General features: G+C 41.5%; 1 long non-coding RNA gene across 1 annotated transcript in view; it reads left to right on the top strand.

Annotated features, from left to right (window-relative positions):
- LOC143661908 (uncharacterized) overlaps positions 1–1436 on the top strand; it is a 55261-nt gene extending 53825 nt beyond the window's left edge. The window contains exon 4 of the long non-coding RNA XR_013164960.1: positions 1331–1436. This is a non-coding gene — a long non-coding RNA (uncharacterized LOC143661908). The remainder of the gene's footprint in view (positions 1–1330) is intronic.
- Positions 1437–20456: the final 19020 nt, after the last annotated feature.

Here is a 20456-nt window from a genome sequence, read left to right as displayed (position 1 = left end):
ATACATAAATTCATTTAACTTTGTATAAAAATGAACTAGATGGTTTATGAGCCCCACTTTTAGATGAAGAAATTAAGGCACAGAAAAATTGAATTGCTTGCTCAAATTCACACTGCTTAAACCAAAAGCATGTGACCATAGAGTGACTTGGAACAAATTTTGTATGCTGTGTCAGCTAAGATGAGAAGAGGTCATCTGAAGTGTAGCTTCACTGGAAGCCTATGAATGTGCTTGAAGACTTCATGCTTGAATATCCCCTTGGGGTTTTTGTTTCCTTAGGTATGTTTTAGAAAGATCAGAATCTTCGAGAGGATTCTAAATCCCCTGAGTCTGTTGAGAAGGGGAAAAAGTCAGCTCTTCCTTAGAAATGTCATGGAAGTGAGTGTGCTGAGATATGCTTGACTTCCCAGTGGTGACTGTATGAACATGGGGTGCTGAAGGTCTGGTCCAGGCAGCAGATCTGTCCTGTGACTGCTGTAAGAAATGACCACCACCTTCCCATTCTCTTGCAGTTCTGGAGGCCAGAAATCTGAAATCAGTTTCACTGAGCTGGGATCAGGGTGTCAGCTGAGCCATGCTCCCCAGGAGCCTCTAGGAGAGCCTCTGTTCCTTGCCTTTTCCAGCTTCTGGGGCTGCCACCATTCCTTGGTTTGTGGTTGTGTTGGGGATTAAATCATGTACCCTACAAAGGACATGCTTAAGTTTTAATCCATGTTCCCATGGGTGGAAACCCATTTGTAAATAGGACCTTTGGAGATATTATTAGTTAAAATGTGGGTTCATTTGTAAATAGGATCTTTGAAGATCCAATTTAGATGAGGGCAAATTGAATCAGGGTGATCCTTACTATAATCCATATGACTGTATTCTTATAAGGCAGAGGAAATTCAGATACAGTCAATCAGAAAAAGCCAGAGGAAGCCACCAAGGAGACAGATCCCCATGTAATGGAGGCATAGATGCAAGCCAAGGAACCTCAAGGATTGCGGCAAGCCAGTATCAGAATGCTGTAGACACCGGGAGAAAGCATCACCCTACAAGACTTTAATTTTGGACTTCTAACCTCCAAAACCATGCTTCATTAAATCCAGTTGTTTAAGCCAAACACTGTGTGGTATTTGTCATAGCAACCTGGCAAACTAAGACAGGCTGTCTCTCTCCAATCTCTGCCTTCATTTTCACTTTGTTTTCCTCTTCTGTGTGTCCCAAATCTCTCTCTGCCACCCTCCTATGAGGACACGTGTGATAAGATTTAAGCCCCACCCAGGTAATCTCCCTGGCAAGATCCTTAACTTAATCACACCTGTAAAAATCTTTTTTTCTTTATAAGGTGACACTCACAGGTTCCAGGGATTAGGGTGTGGACATCTTTCTACCACATGGATTCTGGAGCCATCAGGCCAGCATCATGTATTTCTGGCAGACAAAGGAGAAGATTACAGGCAAGTGGTCCATGGAAGAGAGCCTTCCTACTCTCTAGACTTGGGGTGAAATGTCATAATCAGTGTCTGGCAGAACAAAAGACTGAGGGAAAAGACTTAAGCAATACAAAGCTCCAGAGTGACCGTGATGGCATGGTTTGCTGCTGAGTTTGTTTATGGGAGGAAAGAAAGGAGCCATGTTGGAAGCCCTAGGTGGTTTTCGTGTCCTGGAAGTTATGTAGAAATAGCCCAGGAGGAATGTGTTATTCAGGAGTATTCAAACAGACCACAAGGCTTGAGTGGTTAAAATAAAAAATAGAAATGTTCCCAGAGAGTGGGAATGTAAAATGGTCTTCGAAAATTCATTATTGTGGCCAGTTTGGTACAACAGAACACATCATTCCAAGTCTTTTGCTGATTTTACTCCATAAAGACTGGTTGTTGAGGGTGAGCAATGTAATTAAGACATCCAAAAATGGTAACTAAACATTGTGGGGAGGATGGGGTGAAATCCATAGACATGAGCACAAGGAAGGATTCTCCTTCCTGTTTTCATTCTTTAGTAGGGAATGGATGGGATATAGATACCTGGTTTAATGGAAGTGCCACATGCCTGTCCATTCATTTGCTTTAGATGAAAGAACAAGCCAAGATAAAACTCCAGAAAGGAACATTAACCAAACTGGGATCTTTTCTTATCAGTTCAGAAACATCTATAGATATGGACAACAGAGAAGCTTCCAGTCGATCAGATTCAGTATCTCTCCAACAGATATGCAGGTGAGATTTTTCAATGAAATTTTCCAAATGTAGGTTGTGAGTGCTACTGAGATTTTACCTGTAGCCTTGATGGTAAGATAGAAAATGCATTTTCCCTACATGGACACTTGTCATCTCTCAAAGTTCTAGGGCTTCCTGAAGGCCAAAGTTCTCAGGTTTTCCCTTCTGGTTCCTTCTTCTTCTCTACCATAGAACATCAAACATAATTTATAAGCTCAGGTAAGTTCCAGAGATGGTATTCAGGTAGGAATTCTTACCTAGCTTCATTTTTTCAAACACAGCTCCAAAAGCTAGAAGAGAAGCATTCAAACTTAGGTCTAATACGTATCTATATGACTATATTGTGATAAAAGGTCAATTTCTGGGCTAGAAGCCTTTTGAAAAGTTTCAGCACCCCCAAATCAATGACTTAGTTCTTCCATTCTGTGGCCTGTGGGATGCCAAAAACCCATCACCTGCTGATAAGTGAATAATAGCAGCCTTGGTGTACCTTGTTGTAGGCTATGCAGTGGAGTAACTCATTAAACTGCTTGGATATACCAATATGTAAGGAATCTTTTTACTTTTGCCAAAGGCAATTCGGTCTGTGACTACTCTGTGCACAACAAATAGCAAAACCTAGAAGTCTTGTGACTTTGAGGCCTCTCAATGACAGTTCCAAAAAAGAACAATCTCAAGGACTTGGTAGCTTTTGACCTTTATCTTTCCCAAGGCTGTAAAATGCAGAAATATTTCTGTTCTATCACATAAAGGCCTTTTCATCTCTGCCCCTTCAAAGCCCAATGTCTTCAAACTAACCAAGTAATTGTGGTCATCTGCCACATTGTGTAGGACACTTTTATTTTCTTGGACTACATTTCTATTAGATTGCTGTGATAATAAGTGATCGGGCAGTGGTGATTGGGTGTGATGTTCAGTTATTGCCTGTGAACTCACTGAAATCTTCCAAATCTTTTTCAATTTTCTAGACCCCAGTCAGACCCTACATTTGGAATGAAGCCCTTCCTAGCCTTCCCTCTGTAAGGTGGCCTTTTACTCCTTCAGCTCCTCTTGCTCACTGGTATAGAAAACATTGCGTGAACTCTTCCTTTGCTACTGCAGCACATTTAAGTGCTGGTGCTCTAAGAACTGGGCATATCTGCATAGTTCAGTGACTCGCAATTGAACAGATTGAATGGGGACACATATACCCCTCATGGGAGAAATGCTGGTATCTTTGGAAAGGATTTGCAATGTGAAAAAGTGTATTCAATATATTGATTGTTTACCCAATAGACATCACAAGAAGTAGAGGTCTTCCAGATCTCCTAGACTGGGGGGATTCATGGATACATAGAAAACAGAGAAATATGAGTTAAGCATAGTGTTCTAGTTTGCTAGTGGCTGGAATGCAACACACCAGAGACAGATTGACTTTTAATAAAGGGATTTATTTCATTAGTTCTTCAGAGGAAAGGCAGCTAACTTTCAACTGAGGTTCTTTCTTATATAGGAAGGCACATGGTGATCTCTGCTGGCCTTCTCTCCAGACCTCTGGGTTCCAACAACTTTCACCAGGGTGATTCCTTTCTGCATCTTCAAAGGCCTGGGCTGAGCTGTGAGTGCTGAGATGAGGTATGCTTAGCTGCTTTGCTTGTGCTACATTGACCTCTCTCATTTAAGCTTCCAGCCAATTAAATCAAACATCACTCATTGCAGCAGGCATGACTCCTAGCCAACTGCAGATGTAATCAGAAACAGAGAGGTTCACGTGCCACTGGCTCATGTCCGCAGCAATAGAACTAGGCACCTTCACCTGGCCAAGTTGACACCTGAATCTAACTACCATACATAGTGTGACCAAACATCCCAATTTTCCCGGTTCTGTCCAAGTTTACACCTATTGTGAAGGAATAATTATTTATAGCATCGTCTTTTATGCTATAGCTAGCTTGGTGTAGCTTGGTGTAGACATTAAATTGTGTGGTCAGTCTAGTTAAACAGAGCTTGAGAAGCACTGATCTGATAAGACCTCCAGAATAAAATAAATTCAACTTTGGATTCTGCATTTTCAAAACATGTTGGACCTCTTATTGCTTGAGTATGTTGTTTCTCATACTTCTAAAGGATTCACAGGAAAAAGGTTGACTGCCAAGAGCCTAATCCTGCTTTGTAACTGAAATATTTAGATGTACTTATAAAAAGGAATGATAAAAACCTTGAGTGAAGAAGAAGTAGGAGTGGGGAAGCTTAAAAAATCGACTGCTCCTTATTTGGGAACCATGCATGTCTTCTCTTTGGCGGCTCTTAACTTTGTCTTTACTCTGTGCTGTACATTAAGACATCTTGGTTCTAACCTCCTTCTCTCATAAGGAGGGAGGAGCATGGCTGAAGCCATTAGACTTTGGCTTCAACATCGAGTTGGGTTGAATAATGATTCTTATTCTGGTCATATGGAAGATCTGGCCTCATCTATTCCAAAGAAAACTGGCTAGTATCTTCACCCTCTGGGTAACAATAGGTTGTAATGTGAACTGCAATTAGTCATTAGTTTTTTCAGTGCAATGTGAGAAGACCGATTTAAATAACCAAAACAACAACGGCATCAAAACAAGATAAATGTTTGCAATCAACCTGCTTAAATGACTATTACCAAATATTTTTTCTCTGGCTAAAATGTCATCTCTGGGTTTTGATATATTAATTCCCTCCCTCTCCCACTGAGCTTGTAAGCAAAGAAGTAAAACAGCCTATTTACAGCAGATGTCAGGAAGACATCAACAGTCTGTGTGAATCCCTGCTGGACAACAGTTACCTGTTTGTGTCTGATTTCTTTGTGTTTTGAACTGTTTTGTTTTTTTTTTTCAATTAGTTTTATAGGTGCTTCAAGCTGGGGCCTGCATTTTTTTGTAGTAAGCTCACTGGAGTATTCCCCTTGAGGCTTGCTAAGCTTGACTACATTTGTGTTTTATGGGAGCTGAGTGTTGCAAGCTTGAGACTGCCATTTTGTTTTTTCATGCATTGAAATGACTTACTTTTCCCTTTTAGAGACTTCAGGTTTCAACAACTTGGAACAGGTTTAAAACCTGAGAAAAGAGTAAACGTATTTTGTAGTCATCACATCTGTGAAAAACGTTATCTAGAAATTGGAGAGATTAGTTCTGGTTTGTTGTCAACACATATACCAAGTTATGTGTTCTCTATTAACACAGAAATCCATGGTTAATGGTTTTCTAGGAAATTGTGTCTTATTGATAATGTTAGAAATTAAGTGCTATTTGGAAAAATGAATCTTTTCAAAAGATAGCTAGCCATTTCTATTTCACATGGGTTTTAACATCTCTCTTCATTATTCCTTTAAGATACTCTGACCGTATTTGACAATTTCTGTGGTCTAACTCAGAACACAGAAAGTGTGGGTAAATATTTAAAAAAAAAGTCCTTGGAAAGTTCCTCTTTTCCCTGCTCTTTTGGTTTATGAATAACTGAAAAGAGAAAGTTGACAGTGATTTGGTTTGTTTAAAGGGTAATAGACAGTTTTCCCTGAATTAAACATTTTTGTCTTAGCCTGCTGGAGTGCTTGAAAATTCCAAACTTTAGGCCACAAACTCTTAGTTGTGACATGTGAAAGTCTAGGAGTTAACTTTATTTTTGTTTTAATGGTTTTATTCACACACCCTACAATCCATCTTAAGTGTAGGATCAATGGCTGTTCGTATAATCACATAGCTAAGCTTAATGTTAACTTAAGAACATTCTCATTTCTTCCAAAGAAAAAAATCCCATATTCCTCATATCCCCTATCATTGACATTTAGCTTACCATAGACCTTAGTTTATATTAATTGTATTTTTCCCACATACCACCCTATTATTAATACCTTGTAATAGTGACATATATTTGTTCTAGTTCATGTAAGACTATCCGGGACTTCTCGCTCAGCGTCAAGCCCCCGGCCGGCGAAGGGGACAGAGGAGAGAGAGACAGACGCAGACAAACCGACTTGAATGGCAGACACGAATCCGTAACACGCGGCGGTTGTGAGCACAGACCTTTACTGGAGCTAAGCTTGCATTCTTTGTAACAGGTTCCGCGCGGGCTAAAATACCCCACGGGGGAGCAACCTCTATGCGGCCGTCAGGTACGGCTCCCTGCGGGTCGTCTCGCTTTCCCCGTCCGGGTAACGCCTTTATATACAAAATCCAAACCCAATGGGCTAACGCCACGTATACAAGGGTGATTGGTAGACAGGGTTGACGGGCGCGTACGTCATACGCAGAGGCAGGATGCGGGCGCCATCTTGGCTCACTCGATGGGCGGAGGGAACTCTAGAGCAGGCTGCGGCGTGTCCACTAGGCCCGACCCGGGAGGCGGCTCTCCACATAAGACCTTTCTTACATTTAAACCATTAACCACCATCATGTTCACTGTAGATTTTGCTAAGTTATACAGTCCCAGTTTTTATCCTCTAGCTTGCCTTTTGGTGATAAACATGACTCTAGCCTTTCTCCTTCAACCATACTCATACTCAGCTTTGTTAATAACACTTACAGTACCGTGCTGCCGTCACACAGTATTGCACTGTCCATTTGTGAACTTCTACAATCAACTTATTGGACACTGTACTCCTTATGCATTGATTGCCCAATTTCTTCCCTCTTTCTATCCCATTAGCCTATGCTTTTCTTTTTTTTTAAATATTGTTATTGTCAATCCTTAACAAACATACAAAGATTCTTGACATACATCCTATACATGATGTACAATCAATGGCTCACAATAGCATCACATAGTTGTATATTCATCACCATGATCATTTATTTTTGAACATTTGCATCTCTCCAGCAAAAGAACAAAAAAGAGAAAAGAAAAAAATGTATACATACGTACGCCTTACCCCTCCCTCTCATTGACCACTGATATTTCAATCTGCTCATTTACTTTAACCTTTGTTCCCCCTATTATTTATTTTTTATCCATATTTTTTACTCATCTGTCTATACTCTATACAAAAGGAGTATCAGACACATGTTTTTCACAATCACACAGTCACATTGTAAAAGCTGTATCATTATACAATCATCTTCAATAGCTTATGCTTTTGACTTTAAATTTCAGAGTGTGTGTTCATTATTATATTTAGTTCAGATTAGTGACAGCATACAATATCTGTCTTTTCATTTCTGGTTTATTTTGCTCAACAAAATGTCCTCAAGTTGCATTCACATCGCTGAGTGCCTTACAACTTCATTCCTTTCTGCAGCTGCACAATATCCCATCATATGTATACATCTCATGTATATATATATATATATATATATATATATATATATATATATATATATACACACTTCACCCTTCTGCTTATCAGTAGCTGGACCCTGGGGCCATCACCATCCATCGGCTATCGTAAATAATACTGCTATATACATTGGTGTGCAAATATCTCTTCATGTCCCTGCTTTCAGTTCTTTTGTGTATGTACATAGTAACAGGAGTGCTCAATAATATGGCAATTCTATACTTTGCTTTCTAGGAATTGACATTAAATAACTCATACGAGGTCCTTTGTCCTTCTCTCCTCCAGAGGCCCCTTTGGCCAAGTGTAGTGACACCTGGGTTAAAAGGCATTAAAGACTTCTGTCAAAACTAATCATGAGAGGCTACTAGGTGTCTTTCACTTAGCATGTTGCAGGGTTTTCATCCATGTTGTAGAGTGTATCAGTGTTTCCTTCCTTTTCATTACTGAATGGCATTGCACTGTATGGATATACCACGTTTTATTTACCCATTTATCCATTGATGGGTATTTGGATTGTGTCTCCGGTTTGGGTGTTATGAATAATGTTGCCATGAACATTTGTTTACAAGTTTTTGCATGGACATATGTTTTCATTCTTTTGAGTGTTTTATATATGTATATATGAGTGGATTTGCTGGATCGTATGGCTTCTCTATGTTTAATCTTTTGAGGAGCTGCCAGAGTATTTTCCAAAGCAACTGCATCATTTTATAGTCCTACCAGAGTGTGTGAGGATTCTGATATCTACACACCCTTGCCAATACTTATTATGTGATTTTTTGTTTCATAGCCATCCTTGTGAGTATGAAGTGGTACTCATTGTGGTGTCACATTGCATTGTTCTGAGACTTTATCTTTTAAGAGTATTGGTTCTTGATATGTATTTTAGGTAGTAAGTCCAGCTGCCTTTGGGTTTCAGAGAACCCACTGTTGTATTGGTTTATTGCAGTACAGCTCCTTCTTCCTTCACTACTGGCTGAATAAAGCAGAAAGAAATGAAAAAGGAAAACATATTTACTTAAGATGCTGCTCCCCCAAGAGAGACACTGGTTTATTTTCACAACTTTTTTACGAAATATATATTTTTGTGATCAAGAGTTAGTGTTGGTTTTTGAACTCTGCTTTTAAAATAAAACCAATGTAAACATTTCTTAGTTTTTTACATGCTTTGAAAAGAATTTTAATGACTGATTCTGTTCTTTTCTTCTTCTTTTTTTTTTTGCTTGGCAGGAACTGGGAATCGAACCCAGGTCTCCTGGCATGGCAGTTGAGAAATCTGCCACTGAACCACCATTGCACTGCCCTGATTCTTTCCTTTCTAGTGAATGTATACATTTTATTTATTTATTTGTTTTTACATGCCTCTATTGTTGGATGTTTTTCGGATATTGCTCGTGTTTCCATCTTGTCATTTCCTCTGTGGAATATTCTTACCCCACATATGTGGAATATTCTACCGCACCTGAAGGCTGGCATAACTCTTTGCCAGCCTTCGGGTCTTTGCTTGAATGTCATATCCTTGAGGCTCTCAGTGCTTTTCCCTTGCCTAAAATAACTCCCCACCCGTTATTCTCTTTTCCCTGGCTTAGTGTCTTTTCAGCCCATACCACATCCAACATTTTCTTATTTGTTTACTCTCTGTATTGCTCAGTTCTTTGAAGGTAGGACCTTCCCCGTGTTCCTGCTGTACTCTCAGCTTCTGGGCAAGTGCCAGGAGGTGAAATTAGAGCTGGGGGGAGGGGGAGGAGCGAGGTGGCTGGCTGACCGACCGCCAGGCCTTTTGTGGAAGGAAAGTGATTGGAACAGCAGCCAACAGGACAAGGCTGGCTAGATATCCCATGATGGTTGGTCCTGGGAAATAGTTGCTGCCATTTTCACCGGAGGCTGGCCCGCTGTGGAGAAATGGAAGAAACCTCAGCCTGGGGTCCTAGAAACTTGAGTTCTAGCTTCCCGTATGACCCCAAGATAATCATTTGGCCTTTCTGAGCTTGTGTAAAATGAGGACCCTGGACCTCTGGCTCCTCGCATTCTGATACTCGGGGATTCTGACTGAATTCTCAGTGGGCGGACATCACTGAAAATCTAAATTTAGGATGTGCCCAGGTGCATTCTATCTTTAATAAATAATCCTATCTCTTTGGGCACCTTTACCATATTAAACAGCATTTTCTCTCTCTTCCTTTCCCTCCACTCATCAACGCTCACTCATCTCTGTAAGGATGGAATTTTCTAATGTTGGAGTCTTAGACCCATCTGGCAGAAGAAAAGTCAAATTAAAAATTGTGTTTGAATGTGCTGTTTGAGCTGGAGCTAAATTTGAGTAAAAGCTTTGCCTGTGAATTTACGAAAATACAATGATCTAAATCCACTTTCTTGCCTTATAATTTTATGGTTGGAAGCATTACAGTTGTTTTTAGATTTTCATTGTAACTATTGTAGCCACAGACGGAACCAAATAGTGTTTGTTTATTTGTGTAACAAATTATGCCCCTTAGCTAACTTCACTGTGTAATTTGCATTGGGTGTGCATTTTGTCAAAGTATACATTGGCCTGAGGGTCTTCTCCTCCTTTTCTATTTTTGCATCTTCCTTCAAAGCATCACTGACATTAGAAAATTGGGAAGCAAAATGCAAATACGTGGGCCCAATTTATGTGGGTATTACACATATGTCTACAGATAGACAGACTTGCAGAAAGAGAATTGTGCAAAAAATTAGAAAACCCCAATATAAATTCCACTCCCTGCTATTTCAGTTGGGTAAACTTGAAGAAGTTATCTCATTTTATTGACCTTTTATTCACATTTAGAGCCAATAGAACATCCAAAGCACACTTTTTAAAATCATTTATAGATATTGTGTGTAAAACTCAAATTGTTCTGAGCTGCTATTGAATTTGAACAAGATAATGTCTGAAGTCTTGCTGTGAATTGTGAAATGTTTTCTAAAAACATGATAGAGATGACTAGAATTATTGGTAATGAGCACATTTCACATCAGGTTAACATTTGTCCCGAGGTAACTTTTTTAAAATCTGCATTTATAGAATTTGGATTTGAGAATGAATAAAGATAAAGTTTCTTTCCATTTGTCCATCTGAGATATTCTACGTGAGCAAACAATAGAGTCCCTTATAGCAAAATCTTGAAAACTCATGATGGACATGTATTCTTTCCTGTATTTTTTTCCAGATCCCTTTCAACAATCAACAAATTTCTTTTCAGACCTTGTGGTGTTTGGGCATCTGATGGCTTTGTCCATAAATGATTCTATCTCTGTACATGCTTTTTCTTTGGTTTCACAAAACCACATTGTGACAAGTTGTGGAAATGTCTCAGACAGTGGTAAAGTTGAGTTTCTTAAAACAGAATTGAAACTATGTCACATATTTAAGCCATTTGAATAAGCTAGGAATGTGTACAGGGGTAATATTCTAGTTCAAAACCCCACAGGAGTTCTAGATAAATGGTCAGTGCCTTACATTCGTCCTCGCTTATTCTAAATTCCTGCTGAGATATAATAATCATAAACTCAAAACTAAAGAATCATGTAAATACATCAAAGTATTGCTTTCTAGTTTGCACAGTACATTCAGATAAATCATACCCTGAGAGGGCCTGTCTCTGTTTCAGACTAGCTGATGAACTTGGTAATGACCTCTCAACTTGGTGGGCCTTCATTTCCCCTACTCTGAGGGTAAGAGAATGGTTTTGGGGTGGCACATCCAGCAAGGCTCCTCTAGCTCAAAAAGAGCCGTGACTATCCTAAACTCTGCTTTTTATTCTCTCAGATTGGCGGAATTGAAGTGAGAGGAATCTCAGGTCTATTGTGATTGGATGCATTGATTGATTTGCAATATTGAATTAAAATAGTAATACCTTCATTCATTTCTAAGTCCATGTTTATTCAGCTCCCCATGCATCAGACATTTTTCTAAGGCTGAAGATACAGGAATAGAAATGAGGCATGCACTGCTTTTGACCTTTTAATAGGAGTAGGTGCAGTGTCCACCTGTCCTGGGTGCTTGGCCTGGGGGTTGTCCTGGCCTGCTGGATTTTTAATGCTGAAACCGGGAAAGCTGTAGAAAAGCAAGGATAAGTGGGTCCCCCTAAGTGGGAGAGACTGACAATAAATAAGTTAAAAAAGGGAAAGTGAATGAAGTAATTTTAGATAGTGATAAATGTTGTGTGGGAAACCCTCAGGAGAGCATTTGGGGGTGAGGAGGTGGTACTGGTAATTGAGGGTGGGCATTTCAAGGAGGTGTCTTGGAGGAAACCACATTTAAGCCCAGGCGAGCTGGTGAGACTGTAAGGATTCAGGAGAGGGAGAATCCTCTCCCTCTCCTGTTTGGAGAGGCCTGTTTGGGCCTCCATCGCGGCCTGTTTGGGAAGTAGAACAGCAGCTAGGATGACTCCAGAGAAGGAGATGGAATGTTCTGGAGGCTGGGAGGGGCAAGGGCTCTGTGGGCCTCAGGAAAGAACTCCGGCCATAATAGCAACGGATGTTATCTTCTGGGTACTTCGTTTATTTCATGCCATTATTTTATACCCATTTTACGGGTAAGGATACCGAGGCACAGAGACTTCCATAAGTAAGATGTCCACGGTCACTCAGCTTGTCAAGGGTGGGGCCAAGATTCAAGCAGTCACTACCCTCAGCTGAGGGGACCCCTTTGGCCAACGTGAAGATACTTCCGTCCTTCCCAAGCCTCCCCAGTGCCAGCCCCACAGTCACCCAGTGGCAGGAGCAACGGTGGCCATTTAGACGCGCCCTCCCCAAGCATTTGCGGCTTTTGCTCAGCCTTAAACAAACATTGGGTGCCGGAGGAAGTATCTGCTGCTTTTGTGGATTGGCTCAAGCACTGAACGGGAGTAGTTATGGGATGGTTTAGATATAGTCGCTGTTTGTGGAATCAGGTCACTTCACTACGAAAACATTTGTGTTTCGGCATCCTTCACGGGGAACAGCGTCTTGAGTATCTGTGAGCTCCTGAAACACAAAGACCAGAGATGAGGGGACCCAGCAGGTGGGTATTCGAAAAAGGGGTGAGTCTGTGGTTAGGACACACATACCACACAGACACACACACCATGCACATACCGCACAGTGGCACATACACACCACACACATCACACACTCATACATCACACCACACACACACACACAAGATGCATGCACACACACATCACACCACACGCACACACACACACCACCCAAACCATATCCATATCACACAGAGGTACACATACCACACACTGATAGAGCACACCAGACACATCAGACAGGCCATACCACACATACAAACCACACATACATACCACACCAGACATATGCACACACACACACACACACTGTACACATACCATGTTGATGCACACACACTCACACTACATATACCACACCACATACACTTCACAGATAATGCACACATCATACACACATAGTGTATACGTACCACACTCACACACACACACACACACTATGCCAGCTTGAAACTGTTGTGCACCCCAGAAAAGCTACCTTCTTTAATCCTGGGGAGTTCATTGAGGCCCTTCTTCGAAGCTATCAGCTCACAGCCTGCCCTACAGATGTTGGACTTTTTCATCTCCACAGCTGCATGAGACGCTTTTATAACTCTCATATTACATATATCTCCTGTTGGTTCTGTTTCCCTGAGAACCCCAGCTAATCCACCCACATATACACCATACCACATGCATACACCACATACGCTACACACACAACGCACCACCCATACACATATACACACAAACCCACACGCGTACAAGGGAGAGTCATGAGCCTTGTAAGACCTGCTTAGAAAAATATGGCTACGAGATAGATGAAAACTTTCCTCGCCTAAAATTTTGCTTGCTTTGTGATCTCTCTGCTCACTGTGGTGTAAGGAAAGGGCCAGCCCTATTCTGAGCAAGTGCAGAGAAGAACGTGAATTTCCTCTCCTTTTTGTCCCGGTCCTTGGCGTGCGTCCAGCTCCAGCCTTGTGGCTTGAGTGTGCCCTGACTGCCTTACCATATGTGCGAGGCAGCATCAAGAGTTGGGGTTTCTGAACTTCTTTCACAGCTGTTTAAGAATGAGAGGGATCCTTTCTTATAAAGGAAAAGGAAGGCCAGAGGTGGAAAATAAGAGTTACAATGGAAAATTAAAAGGATAGGCGTTTGATTTTGAATATTCTAATTAATATGTAAGAGATTCATTGAATTTATTGAGGCTACAAAATTAACACATCCTAAAAGATATTTAGAGTCATCTTTTTTTTTCTTTTTCTTTCTCACAATAAGAATGGTGGTTTAAGATCTAGGGAGTCAAGAAAAAAAGGCAGAAAGCACATCATATGTTTGTTTTAAAACCTTGTCTGCAGTTTGGCTTTGACATTCAAAACTCTCTTCTCTCAGTAAATTTCTAACTTCTCCATTGCCCAATCTTATTTCTTCAACTTTTACAAGTCTACAGAATATAAATTCTGCTTAACTATAACATGGCTTGCGTGGACCAAAGAGTTACATTAATACCTAAAATTATGTTGATTAATAACCAAAGGCAGATTTTGCTGAAGAAAGGAAGGAGGCAGAGGAAAGCTTTCGAGGTTTAGATGGGAAGACCCAACCTTCTTTCCTAGTTGTCCTCCAGCTCCAAGTCCCAGGAGGCCAGAGGTGCAGTCACCCCTGGGGATGGGGGAGGACGTGGTTCCCCCTTTCTCCTTCTGGTATCATCTTTCCCTTCCTCAGTGTCCCTTCTGGACCCTCATGGTAGTATCTCAGTTAGCTCTGGGGTGGCAGAGTTCAAAGCACTGGCCTGTAGTTTATCTGCATCCTGGTTGCATCTCTTAGCAGCTGTGTAACCTTAGGCAAGTTACTTAACCTATCTGATCCTCCACTTTTCTTATTTATAAAAAGAGGATGTAATAACTACTTCTTAGGGTTGTTAGGGGCTACAAACTGAAGTCTAAGGCCTTCAGTCATTGGATTTAGGGCCCCCCCTAACCAAGTATGACCTCATCTTAATTTCACTAATTACAACTGTAAGGATCTTATTTCCAAATAAGGTCACATCCTGAGGTTCTGGGTGGACATGAATTTTGGGGACAATTTTCAGTCCTGTTACAGGCACTAGTAGGCTCTTTCGTTCCCTCTGTCATAGGGCACATATGCTTTGGGTTTATATTTAGCCTCAGGCAAACGTACCAAATGTCTCTAGTATAAAAGCACTGGAAACAAAGAAATGAATCTTAGTCCCATTAACTGGGACTGAATATACTGCCATGCACATGCACACACACTCACACACACAAATGCACAAGTTTTGACTTGTCTCTTAACCTTTAGGGTTTTGGTCCTTGCCGTGGTTTGTTTAGTTTAGTTTGTTAATGCTGCCAGAAATGCAAAATGGGGTGGCTTTTATAAAGAGAATTTATTAAGTTACAAGTTTACAGTTCTAGGGCCATAAAAACGTCCAAACTAAGGCATCAAGAGAAAGATATCTTGACTCAAGAAAGGCTGAGGGTCTAGAACATCTGTCAGCTGGAAAGGCACGTGCTGGTGTCTGCTGGTCCTTTGGATTCTGGTTTCAAACAGCTTCTCCGGGGTTGTTTTCTTTCTGCTTCTCCAAATGTCTTTGTGTCAGCTCTGAAGCTTTTCCCCAAATGGTTCCCTCTTAAAGGACTCCAGTAAGCAGATTAAGACCAGCCTTGAATGGGCAGACTCACATCTCCATGGAAGCCACCTAATCAGAAGGTCCCACCCACAACTGGGTGGGTTATGTCTCCAGGGAAACAATCAAAGAGATTCCATCCAACAATATTGAATCAGGATAATAATAATAATAATAATATTATTATTATTATTATTATTATTACATTAAAGAACATGGATTTTCTGGGGGTACAGAACAGTTTCAAAACCATCACAGTCCCTATTGTTTATTCTAAAGAATATCCTGATAATATTCTCAGAGCTGTCGATGGATTAATGTAACGTATCCTTTTTTGTGTGTGTGCCTGCAATCGAACCCAGGACTCCCACGTGGCAGGCAAGAACTCTGCCTGTGGAGCCACTGTGGCCTGTCCCTAATGTAACATAAAACTCTGTCTTTGATAGAGAATACCATAGACCAGGGGTCAGCAAACTTTTCCTACAAAGGGCCAGTTAGCTCAGTATTTTAAACTTGGCGGACACCGTGTGGTATCTCTTGCAACCCTCAATTCTACCATTGTATTATGGAAGGAACCACAGACAATAAATAAATTAATGGGTGTGGTTATGTGACAATAAAACTTTATTTACCAAAAAAAATGGAGGATAGGCTTGATTTGGCCAGGGAGCTGTGGCTTCCTGACAAAAGAAGAATACTAATGAGATTAATTCCGGACCCTGAGGCAGGTAACTAAGAAAGATCTTTAGGGCAGACAAGTGCTTGGCTCACGCCCACTCTATGTTGTCTCCAGCCTCAAGATGTGGTCAGGGACAATTAGAGGCTTTTCTTTTGTGCAACCCTGAGGTTATGGAGATGCTGATCGGCCTGAGGTGTTTTGGAGGATGGAAATTTACAAGTAGGCTGAGCACAGTTCCTCTGCCAAAGGCTGATTCAGAGTTCAGGGATTGAGCCTCTGGCATGGGGATTAAGCTGAATATTCCACCTTCACAGATCTCACTTGTCCCAGATACTGGACCAGATCTGCCATTGGCTCCTGGAAGGGTCCTGACCCTGTTGAAGGCTGATAGGTAAAGAAAGAAATGGGGAGAGGAGCAGGGTGGGGTCCCAATTTTCTGCTTTCAGCCTCAGTTTTGTATATTTTAACGAATCTGAGATGAGAACACCCTTTGGAAAGAACTAAGGAGCATGAAGGAATTTACTCACAAGGCCAAGAGTTACTAAACTGCTGAGTATTAAGTTCTCAGTAGGGATGCAGACAGACATGGGTACAAAACTCACACTGGGTCCCGGCTGGCTGCTTTGTTCTCCTGGCTCCATCAGGCTGCTTCCTGTGAGCCTGGAAACCGGCCCCCGCTTCCCCCAGAGCCATGTCCTCGTCGAGCCTGCCTGCGCCAACTTGCAGGATCTATTTCAAAAAGGAGCTTTTGTTACCCACCGTCATTTTTTAACCTCCTGTGGCTGTCAATCATCTGGAGACAGGGTTCTCCAAAGAGCCCTTGAAGGTTAGAGCTCCAGGAAGATGTGTCTGGGCTGGGAACCCTTGTGTTTTTCACTCTGGGAACTTGAGGCCCCCGTGGTGAGAAGTGCTGTTCAGACGACTCATTCAAAGTGAATTGAGAACCAGAATCTAGTTCCATGGGCTTCCAGTGCAGGGATCTGCTCATCACACAGAACTACTCTGTGACCCTTTGATTATTGATGTATTGGAGTTCACTGGTAGTCAATTTGAAACAGTACCAGAGAAGTAGAGGAGATTTCATTTTGCTCTTTGTCCTCGAGATTGAGATATAAAGTTTTTGCCTCACGCTGTAGATATGTCAACAAATCACTGAAATCCTCTTGTATTTGCTTGCCCAGAGATTTCCCTTTTATACTAGTGCATCAGTCAGGATAGGCTGAGTTATGTTGCTGCAACAAATGACTCCAAAACCTTAGTGGTTGATGAAAACAAGGTGGTATTTCTGACTCCTGCTATACACTCCTTGTAAAGTTGGCTGTGTTTTGCACCTTATATCCTTACTCTAGCGCTGAGGCCGACAAAGCAGCTTCCATCTCAGGGGTGGGCAAACTCCAGCCTGTAGGCCAAACCCCACAACAGGGGGCAGGCTGTTTTTGTAAATAAAATGTTATCTGAACACAGCCATGGTTGCTTGTTTATGGATCATCTGTGATAGTTTTCATGATACAACTGCAGAATCAAGTTGTTGCAACAGAGACTGTAGGGCTGTAATACCTAACCTATTTACTCTTTTATCTCTTAGAGGAAGAGTTTGCTGATTCCTGATCTGAAATACTGACAGTCTTGTGGAGGAAAGAAAAGAGACACAGCAAAGCATAGGCCGGTTCCTGAAACTTTTGTCCAGAAATGACGCATTGTCATTTCTTCCCACATTGTAGAGGCTGAAGCAAGGCATAGGGCCACTCTTGAGTTCAATACAAAGGGGCAGGAATTCAGTCTGTTCAACACAGAGCAGACAGAGGAAGCACAGGCAGAGTCCTGCCAAAGAAATAGTCTTTGCAAGGTGCCACTTCTGGGGTTGCCAGTGCTGCCCCTTCCCCACTGCACCTCCGGTTCCTCTGAAGCCCCAGGGAGTGACTTCAAATGAACCACAGCCTGGGAGTCACTTCCACAAGATTCAAGGGGCTGGATGGGAGCCACTTGCTGACCACATTTAAGTCACGTGCCCGTGTCCTAGCTTCATGGAAGGTGGGGAAATGAAGATCAAAACTTCATCCTTGGTCACAATCAGTGAATTCATTTGGTGCTTCTATTAGGTACTTGTGCTGGTGTGACTCACTGGGGTTGGACTGTGCCTAAGCATCTTCAACCTCACAGGGTCACAGGTGGGATAGCTTGACAAGCTGAGGTGGGGTTTGGTTGTGAAGGGGTGAGCTAAAGAGATACAGCCCTTGCTTTTATATTCAAATGAATTTATGCCCCATTTGAAAGGTCGGATGAGAATACACAATGTAAAGCCTTGTGTCCCATTACCACACCATACTCCCTAAAAATTAATATTTCTGACTTACTTCTGAATTAGTTGTATCATAATTACACTGTATTGTATCTTTTGCATTTAAAAACATTCAATTGTTCAATGCAAGAATTTAAAAAAATTCTCAGTTTTAATGCTATTTTGGTATTCCTTCACTTTTTTTCAAGTGTACCTTAAGCCTTGGAATATGGAAATGGCTTGGAAAATTATTGATCTCTAGTGATTTCCTACGTGAGATGATGCAAGCAGACAAATCTAGAATCCCTAAGAGACATGAGGGTGACCCGGGTTTGATTCCCGGACCATGCACCCCTACCCAAAAAATAAAAGGAGAGAAGTCTATTAGTTAAATTTTGCATTTTACTTAGTTTTTCTTTTAATGAACCATATTTAAAATAAATAAAATTCATTTATTTTAAACATTTAAAATAAATTCGAATCATGGTATTTCAACAGTGGAGGTAGCTTAGGGATCATCTGGTCTAACCACCAACTTTACAAGTGGGGAAACCGAGGCAGACAGAAAAAAAATGAACATCCCCAAAGGTTTTCTCATCCAATTGTTCCTCCACAAATGCTCTCCCGACTTCTTAGTCTAGTGCTTTTTTTCATGTGCTACTTCTCCTTGAAGGATCCTTGTGAATTTCCTTCTGTGGACCACCTTTCCTTACACAACTATCAAACAATCGTATTCTTCACATATTAGAAGCCTGAGCTAGTGAATAGATCAAGGGTGCAGGCCTCAGAATGCCTGGCATCTCTTTCTGCCTGGACAGGTCTCTTACGCTTTTGGAATCAGAAAATCCGGGGCAGGGCTGAGAGGATGTTGAGATGCCCAAGGGATGAGATGGGGAAGAGGTCACGTGGGTGTCCTGGAGGGGCATGAACCATGTGGGACTGAGCAGGCGTCCATTGGGGAACAGCCTTATGAAACCTTTACATAAATTGTGCTTCCCAATCGTGTTTGCCACGTCACAGCTGTGGAAGTTGGGGGATGCTGAAGAAGATGTTTTCATGGCCCTTGGTGATCCTGTAATGGAACTCACCTGTGAAGTGGGTGTGGCAGGTGCCCTTCCATGGGCTGTACCTGGGGTCCCCTTGACCTGCCACCAGGACTCGCGTGGGAGAAATGTGGCTGCTTTTTGAACCTGGCCCATTTTATGAAAAGATGCAGATTAAAACAAACAGAATGCCAGCAGCACACCACATGCCACAGAGTCTAAGACTGACGCATAGTTTTGTGAGAGTTAAAAAAAAGCGTCAGTCCTACGCTGAGGAAGAGAACAGTGGAGGAAATTGCTGCAAGCCTGGGGGAAGAATGGCTGTTTCATTTCTGCCTCATTTGCATCCCCCCTTAGGGACTATCTAGTTACCTTTCTAATGAGAAACAGGGACTTTAAAATGATTTCTTACCAAAGGCAAAGTGATTCTAATCTGAGTCTGGCTGTTGGATGGAGGGTGGAGGATGGGGTGCCTTTGGGTATATGGGCTTCTCCCGTCTCCTGGACACAGAGCTGCCAAGAAAGTGGGGAACAGGGAAAAGCTACAGCTCATTCTAACAAGGATGCTGTGCCAGGAAGAGTGTTCCCCCTTCGGCCACTCATCATATATTTTGTCCCTTTTGCTACTAGGATGTGAAAAAGCAAGACAACGTCTTGCTGGTTTTGGTTCCAGGTCCCCAAGGTTTTAAATATAGTATATATATATATATATATATATTTTTTTTTTGACTATTCATGGTTTATTTGGTGTTTCAGATACTATGACACTTGAATAGTTGGTTGCAGTGTTTATAGGTAGACCTTACTTTTAAAATTGCAGGGCAGTGTACACTACTTTGACATATCTGGTACAGAAAATAAGATCCTTTAGAATAGCTATGCACAAGACAGGCAATGTTGGATTTACGCATTGGAGTCTAGGATGTGATTGATTGGTGGGAAAGTGGTGAGATTAAGCATGTTGGATGAAGGTACAGAAGGTATATAATGCACAATAAGCATGCTTTCTTCTGGTTTGAAGGGCAACTGCAGCATGTACAGCATTGGCACTGGTACCTCAGAGGTGAGCTATTTTAAAGTAACCAGTTTGGGATTACCCAAGATAAATATCATCTCCAGCATCAAGATATAGCTATAAGGTTTTATGAACCATTGCTTCTTCTAACTTTCAGAAATTGATGTTTTCCCCAGGTCATCATAATATCACTGTTTTAATGACAGATCAGATAAAATGGACAACATGCACAATCCCCATCTAAAATCCTGTTGTAACCCAGACAGTGAAGTAGTACAACATTACATGACT

Source organism: Tamandua tetradactyla, chromosome 2, assembly GCF_023851605.1.
Source record: "Tamandua tetradactyla isolate mTamTet1 chromosome 2, mTamTet1.pri, whole genome shotgun sequence".
Lineage (NCBI taxonomy): Eukaryota > Metazoa > Chordata > Mammalia > Pilosa > Myrmecophagidae > Tamandua > Tamandua tetradactyla.
The sequence above is the reverse complement of the archived record's forward strand: the minus strand, read 5'-3'. Positions and strand labels throughout refer to the sequence as shown.